The sequence below is a fragment of the Trachypithecus francoisi genome, unplaced genomic scaffold (genome assembly GCF_009764315.1).
Source record: "Trachypithecus francoisi isolate TF-2019V2 unplaced genomic scaffold, Tfra_2.0 Lachesis_group11, whole genome shotgun sequence".
Classification (NCBI taxonomy): Eukaryota; Metazoa; Chordata; class Mammalia; order Primates; family Cercopithecidae; genus Trachypithecus; species Trachypithecus francoisi.
The window spans coordinates 95,514,168-95,523,539 of NW_022681456.1; the positions used below are offsets into that span (position 1 = coordinate 95,514,168).

The following is a 9,372-nucleotide window of genomic DNA, read 5'->3' on the forward strand; positions in this document are numbered from 1 at the left end:
TGGCAGGCACCTGTAGTCCCAGCTGCTTGGGAGGCTGAGGCAGGAGAATGGCGTAAACCTGGAAGGCGGAGCTTGTAGTGAGCTGAGATCCGGCCACTGCACTCCAGCCTGGGCGATAGAGCGAGACTCTGTCTCAAAACAAAAAAAAAAAAAAAGAAAAAGAAATTATGGTTTAGGATTCATGCAGCTGGAGGTTACAAGATTCTGACCCTTCCTAAAGTGTTCCTAAGATCAATGCTTGAGACATTTTGCAGACCCTGAACTTGATGGATCAGCTGGAACCACCCAGATCAATAAACTGGCTCATCTAATCTTGTCTTCCCCACCCAGGAACTGACTCAGCACAAGAAGACAGCTTCGACTCTCTACAATTTCAACCCTGACCAATCAGCATTCTTGGCTCACTGGCTTCCCCCAACCCACTAACTTATCCTTAAAATCTCTGCTCCCTGAATGCTTGGGGAAACTGATTTGAGTAATAATAAAACTCTGGACTCCCACACAGCTGGCTATTTGTTAATTACTCTTTCTCTGTTGTAATTCCCCTGTCTTGATAAATTTGCTCTGTCTAGGCAGTGGGCAAGGTGAACCACTTGAGCAGTTAAAAATTTGGGGGCTCGCCTGGGATTGTCCTTGTGGCTACCTGTCCATGGTTCAATGGCCCCCCTTCAGTGATGGATCCAGAAGCAGCCAAAGTGGCCGCTTTATTCTCTTGGATTGGGGGCTGACCCTGGTACTCTCTCTACTTGTGGGTTGCTGCCACTCAATATGCATGAATTTAATTGCAATGGAGAAATAGTCATGGGGAGATATCCCTGAATTCTAGCCCTATCACAGGGTGTCTGTCTGTAGCCCCATGGTAGGGTGTCTGTCTACAGCCCCAGTGTAGGGTGCCTGGAGTGATGAGTATCCTAGGCACTGCCAATGCCTCCTTCCTTTTCCCGACTGGTTCTGTAGCCCTATGGTGGTGTGCCTGCAGCTCCATTGGGGGGTGCCTGTTTGTAGCTCTACCATGGTGTGTCTGTGTCTGTAGCCCCATTGCAGGGTATCTGTTCAGCTCCTGTGGGGTCTCAGTTAGTTCTTTCTAACTAGTAGGAAAGGTCCTCGTTTCAGAGACTTCTCTTCCATCAGGAAGATTTCTAGTAGGATTCTCAGATGGAGATTAGGAAGATAGTTTGGCAGAGACACTCTTGGAATTCTTGGTTAGGGATCTGATTTGGAAGACTTTCTGTCCATGTGTGTTTGTGTGGGAGGGATCTCAAAGGGGGTTGCTGATGGAAGTCCAGCAGGCCTAACGCAGAGAAACCTCCCTATTTGTCTGGTCAAATTTGATGAGCCCTAAAGAAAGCTCAACAGGCTTGTCTCTTGGGGTGACTATCTGCTCTTCGCCTTGCCAGAGACCCCATTGTGAATTACCATTTGGAGGTTGTCCCATCCCACCTGGAATGAATCAAAGACAACAGGGACCAACAGGGAAAAGTTTGACCTTTGCCAGGCTGATACTGGGTGCTGAACGGGGTGACTAATATTTGTTTTGTTATGTGTGTTTTGCTGGGATGGAAAAATTTTTTTTTTTTTTTTTTTTTTAAGGTTTTTTGGCTGTAAATTTATTCAATGCAAAATAATACTCTTCAATTTTACTGAGGTGGCTGAACACGTCCACGACCAAATCCACCTCTAAACTGGAATTCGGTTGCTGACCCAGCCCCAGCCTCGGCTTTCTTGTCGGCACCAGTTGGCACAGCACTCCATCTGTAGGTATCTCTGTCAGCTTCCCCTCTTGTGAGTCTCGCAGGTCGCTCACCCTCCAGACCTTTAGGCCAAGGCCTGCCAGTCTCTGGACGGCTACGGCGTAGGGTGGCAGGCACAATCTCCAGGGGCAGATGAAGGTAATCACGGAGATACTGGATACCCTCATTGGTAAGGTACCAGTAGAAATGTCTCCAGGCAAACTGTTCCTTCACGTAGCCTCAGGACTTGAGAGACTGCATGGCCTTCATGACATGAAGGTTGGGCACATTCTTGTCTGCCAGCTCCGGGTGCTTAGGCATGTGGACATCCTTCTTGGCCACCATGACTCCCTCCTTAAAAAGGAGTTCATAAATGGCAATCCGATTCTTCTTAGGCATCAACATCTCGGCAGCTGCAGGAAAATGTTAATTTGGTTCCCCATGCAGCCTGTTGGGCAGCATCTTCCAAATTATGAATCTTGCCTATGATTCCGTGAAACAGGAAAGTGTGATTTTCTCTTGTAAAGTGGCTTGAACCCCACAGCTATAGCACGAGTGAGCTGGGTGATCAGAAGCTGCTCCATTTTTCTGGAAGCTGCGGAGAAAGGGAGCCCAGAAACCCGGTATGCCAGCAAAAAAGGTTAAGAAATTCTTACCAGCCAAGTTCTGGTCTCTCTCTTTCCCTGTCTGGGTAAATGGTAAACATCACTATTTGTCTCTCTGAAAGGGTTTGATTAGTAGAAAAAAAATTTGGCAGGGCACGGTGGCTCACGCCTGTAATCCCAGCACTTTGGAAGGCCAAGGCAGGTGGATCACAGGTCAAAAGATTGAGACCATCCTGGCCAACATAGTGAAACCCTGTCTCCACAAAAATTAGCCGGGCATGGTGGTATGCACCTGTAGTCCCAGCTACTTGGGAGGCTGAGGCAGGAGAATTGCTCGAACCTGGGAGGCAGAATTTGTAGTGAACCAAGATCATGCCACTGAACTCCAGCCTGGTGACAGAGCAAAACTCTGTCGAAAGAAAGAAAGAAAGAAAGAAAGAAAGAAAGAAAGAAAGAAAGAAAGAAAGAAGGGAGGGAGGGAGGGAGGGAGGGAGGAAGCAAGGAAGGAAGGAAGGAAGGAAGGAAAGTAGGAAAGAAAGAAAGAAAGCAAGCAAAAGGATTTGTGAGGCTAGTCTTAGGCAGTAGCAAATCTGGTAGCAAAACACAGAAAGAGTTTGTCTTTCTGTGTTCTGTAACGGAGAAAGGAGTATCACAGGATAAACTGTGTATTTAGAACCCCTATAGGCTCCCTTTTCAAGTCACTCTGACAGACTGGACAGTTAAAAACTTTGCTACAGTTCCCTGAAACCAATACTGTAGGAAATTTCTCCATCTTGTTTTGTGTCCTTAAGAGCTTAACCTTGGCTGGGCATGATGGCTCAAGTCTTTAATCACAGCTCTTTGGGAGGCTGAGGTGGGGGTGAATCACCTGAGGTCAGGAGTTTGAGACCAGCCTGACCAACATGGAGAAATGCTATGTCTACTAAAAATACAAAAAATTAGCCGGTCATTGTGGCACATGCCTGAGTATGTGGCACATACTCAGGAGGCTGAGGCAGGAGGACTGCTTGAACCCAGGAAGCAGAGGTTGTGGTGAGCTGAGATGACGCCATTGCACTCTAGCCTGGGCAACAGGAGTAAAACTTTGCCAAAAAAAAAAAAAAAACTTAACCTTTTGACCATGTAGGGATACTTTCTCTTGGTTTGCACCATCCAGAAGACAGGAATTTTGAGGATCATGTCATAGTTAGCCCTAAAAATTATCTTGAGTGATTAAAAACCTTTGTAAGCTTAAATTGGCCTCTCTAGGCTTCTTCTGCAAAGAACAATAGAAACTTCTCATTGCTCTAACTCAGTAGTTAAGGTTTTGCTTTTTGACAATGGCAGCCTGGGTTCAATTCTTGGCATCTGGAATGATTCCTTTATGGTTTGTTATTTATGTAACTTTGCCATTTACTGAGGTTTTTCACCCCGATGGATAGCTTCTGATTTCCTATGTTGAGTTTTCCTTTCTCTAAACAACCCTGAGTGAGATTCTAAATCTTATTAAAAAGAAGAAGAAGAAGAAGAAGAAGAAGAAGAAGAAGAAGAAGAAGAAGAAGAAGAAGAAGAAGAAGAAGAAGAAGAAGAAGAAGAAACTTCTTACCATCTCTTTGAGACACTTATGTATCCATGGTTAAGTTATAACCTTAGTTAAAACTTATTAATTTCATGTGTGAAATTACCTGTGGTAGAATTCAAAAGCCAAAAATATTGGCTGCTTGATGTGGCTAAAGTTGGGTAATAAAATAATTTTAAAGAATTTTTTAAGAGCACTATAGTTAAAAGTCAGCTTAATTAAAAGTGGATAAACAAGCTATAGGTATATTTAAAAGGCCTTTACATTTTTCTCTTCTTGGAATTTGCTTTTCTGGAAAAAGGTTTTTTCTTTTCAGTCTACTGAATTATTTTTCTCCATTTTGTTTTTTGCCTTTCCACTCTTAATGCACAGATGAGCAGCCCTAAGAGAACTTCTGGTATCCTGGGACTCATTGGGAAAAACAGAGGAGGCACAACAGGCCCTGTTTTGGGGAAAAAAAAACCCTCTGTTTTCCTCTGGAAACCCCAGGAATTAAAAGTGAATAGATCACTCTCAAAATCAAAGGCTCTGTTCAGTTTTGCATTGTGTAATCTGAAGGTTTTGAGTTTTGGGGGTATCAGAAATTACTTTGCATTATGAGAGAGCTTTGGTGTGTAATAACTAGGTAGGAAATAAACTTTAAGAGATAGCTAATAGTAGTTATGGAGGGATACTCGACTCTTTGCACATCGGATCAGAGAAGCATGCTCTTGGCCACCTGGAAGATAAGGAAATATCCTCACCCCACACTGGGGGATGAGACTCCCATGAGGGATGGGCTGATTACAAAATGGGCTGATTGGCTTTGGGTTGACTTGCAATAAAATGCAGTCAGTAAAAGCACTACTTCTCCTGTAGTATTCTCCTGTAGTATTTCCCTTCTTTGGGGGGTCCAGGATCTGGTATAAAATGGCACCCTTAATTTTGGGGATCTGTCTTTGCCTTCAGCTGCTTATTTGCCACTTATTTGGCCTTAGAAATGCATGCTTTCCTGGCCCTGTTCCTCCAAGGGCTCCACCCTGAAGCCAGTAATCCAATTAAGAAACTGGCAGATGAAAAATCTCACAAGTGTCGAATCTTATCTGTCTGTATGTATATGTGTTGTGTGTGTGTGTGTGATGTTTATATATAAAAGAACTCTGATTAATTGGCTTAGAAAAATGAGTGCTTAATCACTTATTTTAGCTCACCCCTATAATACCAGCAATTTGGGAGGCTGAGGTGGGTGGATCACCTGAGGTCATGAGATCGAGACCAACCTGACCAACATGAAGAAACCCTGTCTCTACTAAAAATACAAAATTAGCCGGCATGGTGGCGCATACCTGTAATCCCAGCTACTCAGAAGGCTGAGGTAGGAGAATTGCTTGAACCTGGGAGGCGGAGATTCAGGTGAGCCAAGATCACACCACTGCACTCCAGCCTGGGCAACAAGAGCAAAACTCCATCGCAAAATTTAAAAAAAAGAAAAGAAAAAGAGAAAAGAAAAGAAAAATAAGTGCTTAAATCAAATATTTTGTCAGAAGAAATAGAAACTTTAATGCCTTTGTTCGTGTGACTTCAGTACTTTTTTGGAAATAAAGGCAGTTTTACAGATTATTGGTAAAATAAAATGTCTTGAAAATGTAGACATTTGGTTTAAATTAAGGTCAGATATCAGATTTGATAAATGCTTTAAGGTCAAACTGTTTCTTTGACTTTTGAAAACTGTTCTATTTGCCTACTTTGGAGCATTAGATTATAGATAAGGTCTGTGGACAAATAGAGAGCCATGCCTGCTAGCTGTACTAAAAAGAGTCAGATCTTGTCTTCATTTTCTGTCTGATGTCCTAGACTCCACCCCTCGTATATAATTAAAATTGTTTACTTTTCAGGTTTTTCACTAAAAATAAAAGTTGCTAAGAGTTAGTATTGTAACATGTAGTTGTGACTACTGGGGAAACAGATTTTTTTTTTTTTTAATTATACTTTAACTTCTAGGGTACATGTGCACAACATGCAGGTTTGCTACATATGTATACATGTGCCATGTTGGTGTGCTGCACCCATTAACTCGTCACTTACATTACGTATATCTCCTAATGCTATCCCTCCCCTTTACCCGCTTCCCACAATAGGACCCAGTGTGTGATGTTCCTCTTCCTGTATCCAAATGATCTCATTGTTCATTTCCCACCTATGAGTGAGAACATGTGGTGTTTGGTTTTCTGTCCTTGAGATAGTTTGCTGAGAATGATGGTTTCCAGCTGCATTCATGTCCCCACAAAGGACACAAACTCATCATTTTTTATGGCTGCATAGTATTCCATGGTGTATATGTGCCACATTTTCTTAATCCAGTCTGTCACTGATGGACATTTGGGTTGATTCCAAGTCCTTGCTATTGTGAACAGTGCCGCAATAAACATACGTGTGCATGTGTCTTTATAGCAGCATGACTTATAATCCTTTGGGTATATCCCCAGTAATGGGATGGCTGGATCAAATGGTATTTCTAGTTCTAGATCCTTGAGGAATCACCACTCTGTTTTCCACTATGGTTGAACTAGTTTACAGTCCACCAACAGTGTAAAAGTGTTCCTATTTCTCCACATCCTCTCCAGCACCTGTTGTTTCCTGATTTTTTAATGATTGCCATTCTAACTGATGTGACATGGTATCTCATTGTGGTTTTGATTTGCATTTCTCTGATGATGAGTGATGATGAACATTTTTTAATGTGTCTGTTGGCTGTATGAACATCTTCTTTTGAGAAGTGTCTGTTCATATCCTTTGCCCACATTTTGATGGGGTGTTTTTTTTCTTGTAAATTTGATTGAGTTCTTTGTAGGTTCTGGATATTAGCCCTTTGTCAGATGAGTAGATTGCAAAAATTTTCTCCCATTCTGTAGGTTGCCTGTTCACTCTGATGGTAGTTTCTTTTGCTGTGCAGAAGCTCTTTAGTTTAATTAGATCCCATTTGCCAATTTTGGCTTTTGTTGCCATTGTTTTTGGTGTTTTAGACATGAAGTCCTTGCCCATGCCTATGTCCTGAATGGTATTACCTAGGTTTTCTTCTAGAGTTTTTATGGTTTTAGGTCTAACATTTAAGTCTCTAATCCATCTTGCATTAATTTTCGTAAAAGGAGTAAGGAAAGGATCCAGTTTCAGCTTTCTACTTATGATTAGCCAATTTTCCCAGCACCACTTATTAAATAGGGAATCCTTTCCCCATTTCTTGTTTTTGTCTGATTTGTCAAAGATCAGATGACTATAGACGTGTGGTATTATTTCTGAGGGCTCTGTTCTGTTCCATTGGTCTATATCTCTGTTTTGGTACCAGTACCATCCTGTTTTGGTTACTGTAGCCTTGTAGTATAGTTTGAAGTCAGGTAGCGTGATGCCTCCAGCTTTTTTCTTTTGGCTTAGGATTGTCTTGGCAGTGTGGGTTCTTTTTTGGTTTCATGTTTTACAATTCTGTGAAGAAAGTCATTGGTGGCTTGATGGGAATGTCATTGAATCTATAAATGACCTTGGGCAGTATGGCCATTTTCAGTATTGATTCTTCCTATCCATGAGCATGGTGTGTTCCTCCATTTATTTGTGTCCTCTTTGATTTCACTGAGCAGTGGTTTGTCGTTCTCCTTGAAGAGGTCCTTTATATCCCTTGTAAGTTGGATTCCTAGGTATTTTATTCTCTTTGAAGCTATTGTGAATGGGAGTTCTTTCATGATTTGGCTCTCTGTTTGTCTGTTACTGGTATATAAGAATGCTTGTGATTTTTGCACATTTATTTTGTATCCCGAGTCTTTGTTGAAGTTGTTTATCAGCTTAAGGAGATTTTGGGCTGAGACAATGGGGTTTTCTAAATATACAATCATGTCATCTGCAAACAGGGACAATTTGACTTCTTCTTTTCCTAACTGAATACCTTTATTTCTTTCTCTTGCCTGATTGCCTTAGCCAGAATTTCCAACACTATGTTGAATAGGAGTGGTGAGAGAGGGCATCCCTGTCTTGTGCCAGTTTTCAAAGGGAATGGTTCCAGTTTTTGCCCATTCAGTATGATATTGGCTGTGGGTTTGTCATTAATAGCTCTTATTATTTTGAGATATGTTCCATCAATACCGAATTTATTGAGAGTTTTTAGCATGAAGGGCTACTGAATTTTGTCAAAGGCCTTTTCTGTATCTATTGAGATAATCCTTGGTTTTTGTCTTTGGTTCTGTTTATATGCTGGACTACATTTATTGATTTGCTTATGTCAAACCAGCCTTGCATCCCAGGGATGAAGCCCACTTGATCATGGTGGATAAGCTTTTTGATGTGCTGCTGGATTCGGTTAGCCGGTGTTTTATTGAGGATTTTTGCATCAATGTTCATCAGGCATATTGGTCTAAAATTCTCTTTTTTTGTTGTATCTCTGCCAGACTTTGGTATCAGGATGATGTTGGCCTCATAAAATGAGTTAGGGAGGATTTCCTCTTTTTCTATTGATTGGAATATTTTCAGAAGGAATGGTACCAACTCCTCCTTGTACCTCTGGTAGAATTCGGCTGTGAATCCGTCTGGTCCTGAACCTTTTTTGGTTGGTAGGCTATTAATTATTGCTTCAATTTCAGAGCCTGCTATTGGTCTATTCAGGGATTCAACTTCTTCCTGGTTTAGTCTTGGGAGAGTATAAGTGTTCAGGAAATTTTCCATTTCTTCTAGGTTTTCTGGTTTATTTGCATAGAGGTGTTTATAGTATTCTCTGATGGTAGTTTGTATTTCTGTGGGGTCAGTGGTGATATCCCCTTTATCACTTTTTATTGTGTCTATTTGATTCTTCTCTCTTTTCTTCTTTATTAGTGTTGCTAGCAGTCTATCAATTTTGTTGATCTTTTCAAAAAACCAGCTCCTGGATTCATTGATTTTTTGGAGAGCTTTTTGTGTCTCTGTCTCCTTCAGTTCTGCTCTGATCTTAGTTATTCCTTGCCTTCTGCTAGCTTTTGAATGTGTTTGTCCTTGCTTCTCGTGTTATGGTTTTCATCTCTATCAGTTCTTTTTTTTTTTTTTTTTTTTTTGAGACGGAGTCTCGCTCTGCCGCCCAGGCTGGAGTGCAGTGGCCGGATCTCAGCTCACTGCAAGCTCCGCCTCCCGGGTTCACGCCATTCTCCTGCCTCAGCCTCCCGAGTAGCTGGGACTACAGGCGCCCGCCACGTCGCCCGGCTAGTTTTTTTTTTTGTATTTTTAGTAGAGACGGGGTTTCACCATGTTAGCCAGGATGGTCTCGATCTCCTGACCTCGTGATCCGCCCGTCTCGGCCTCCCAAAGTGCTGGGATTACAGGCTTGAGCCACTGCGCCCGGCCTCTATCAGTTCTTTTAAGGACTTCTCTACATTGGTTTTTCTAGTTAGCCATTTGTCAAATCTTTTTTCAAGGTTTTTAGTTTCTTTGTGCTGGTTATGTAGTTCCTCCTTTAGCTCTGAGAATTGTGATCGACTGAAGCTTTCTTCTC

At 41.9% G+C, this 9,372-nt stretch overlaps 1 pseudogene; it reads right to left on the reverse strand.

The window, feature by feature from the left end:
• Positions 1-1,565: 1,565 nt before the first annotated feature.
• Positions 1,566-2,155, reverse strand: LOC117090290 (annotated as a pseudogene).
• Positions 2,156-9,372: the final 7,217 nt, after the last annotated feature.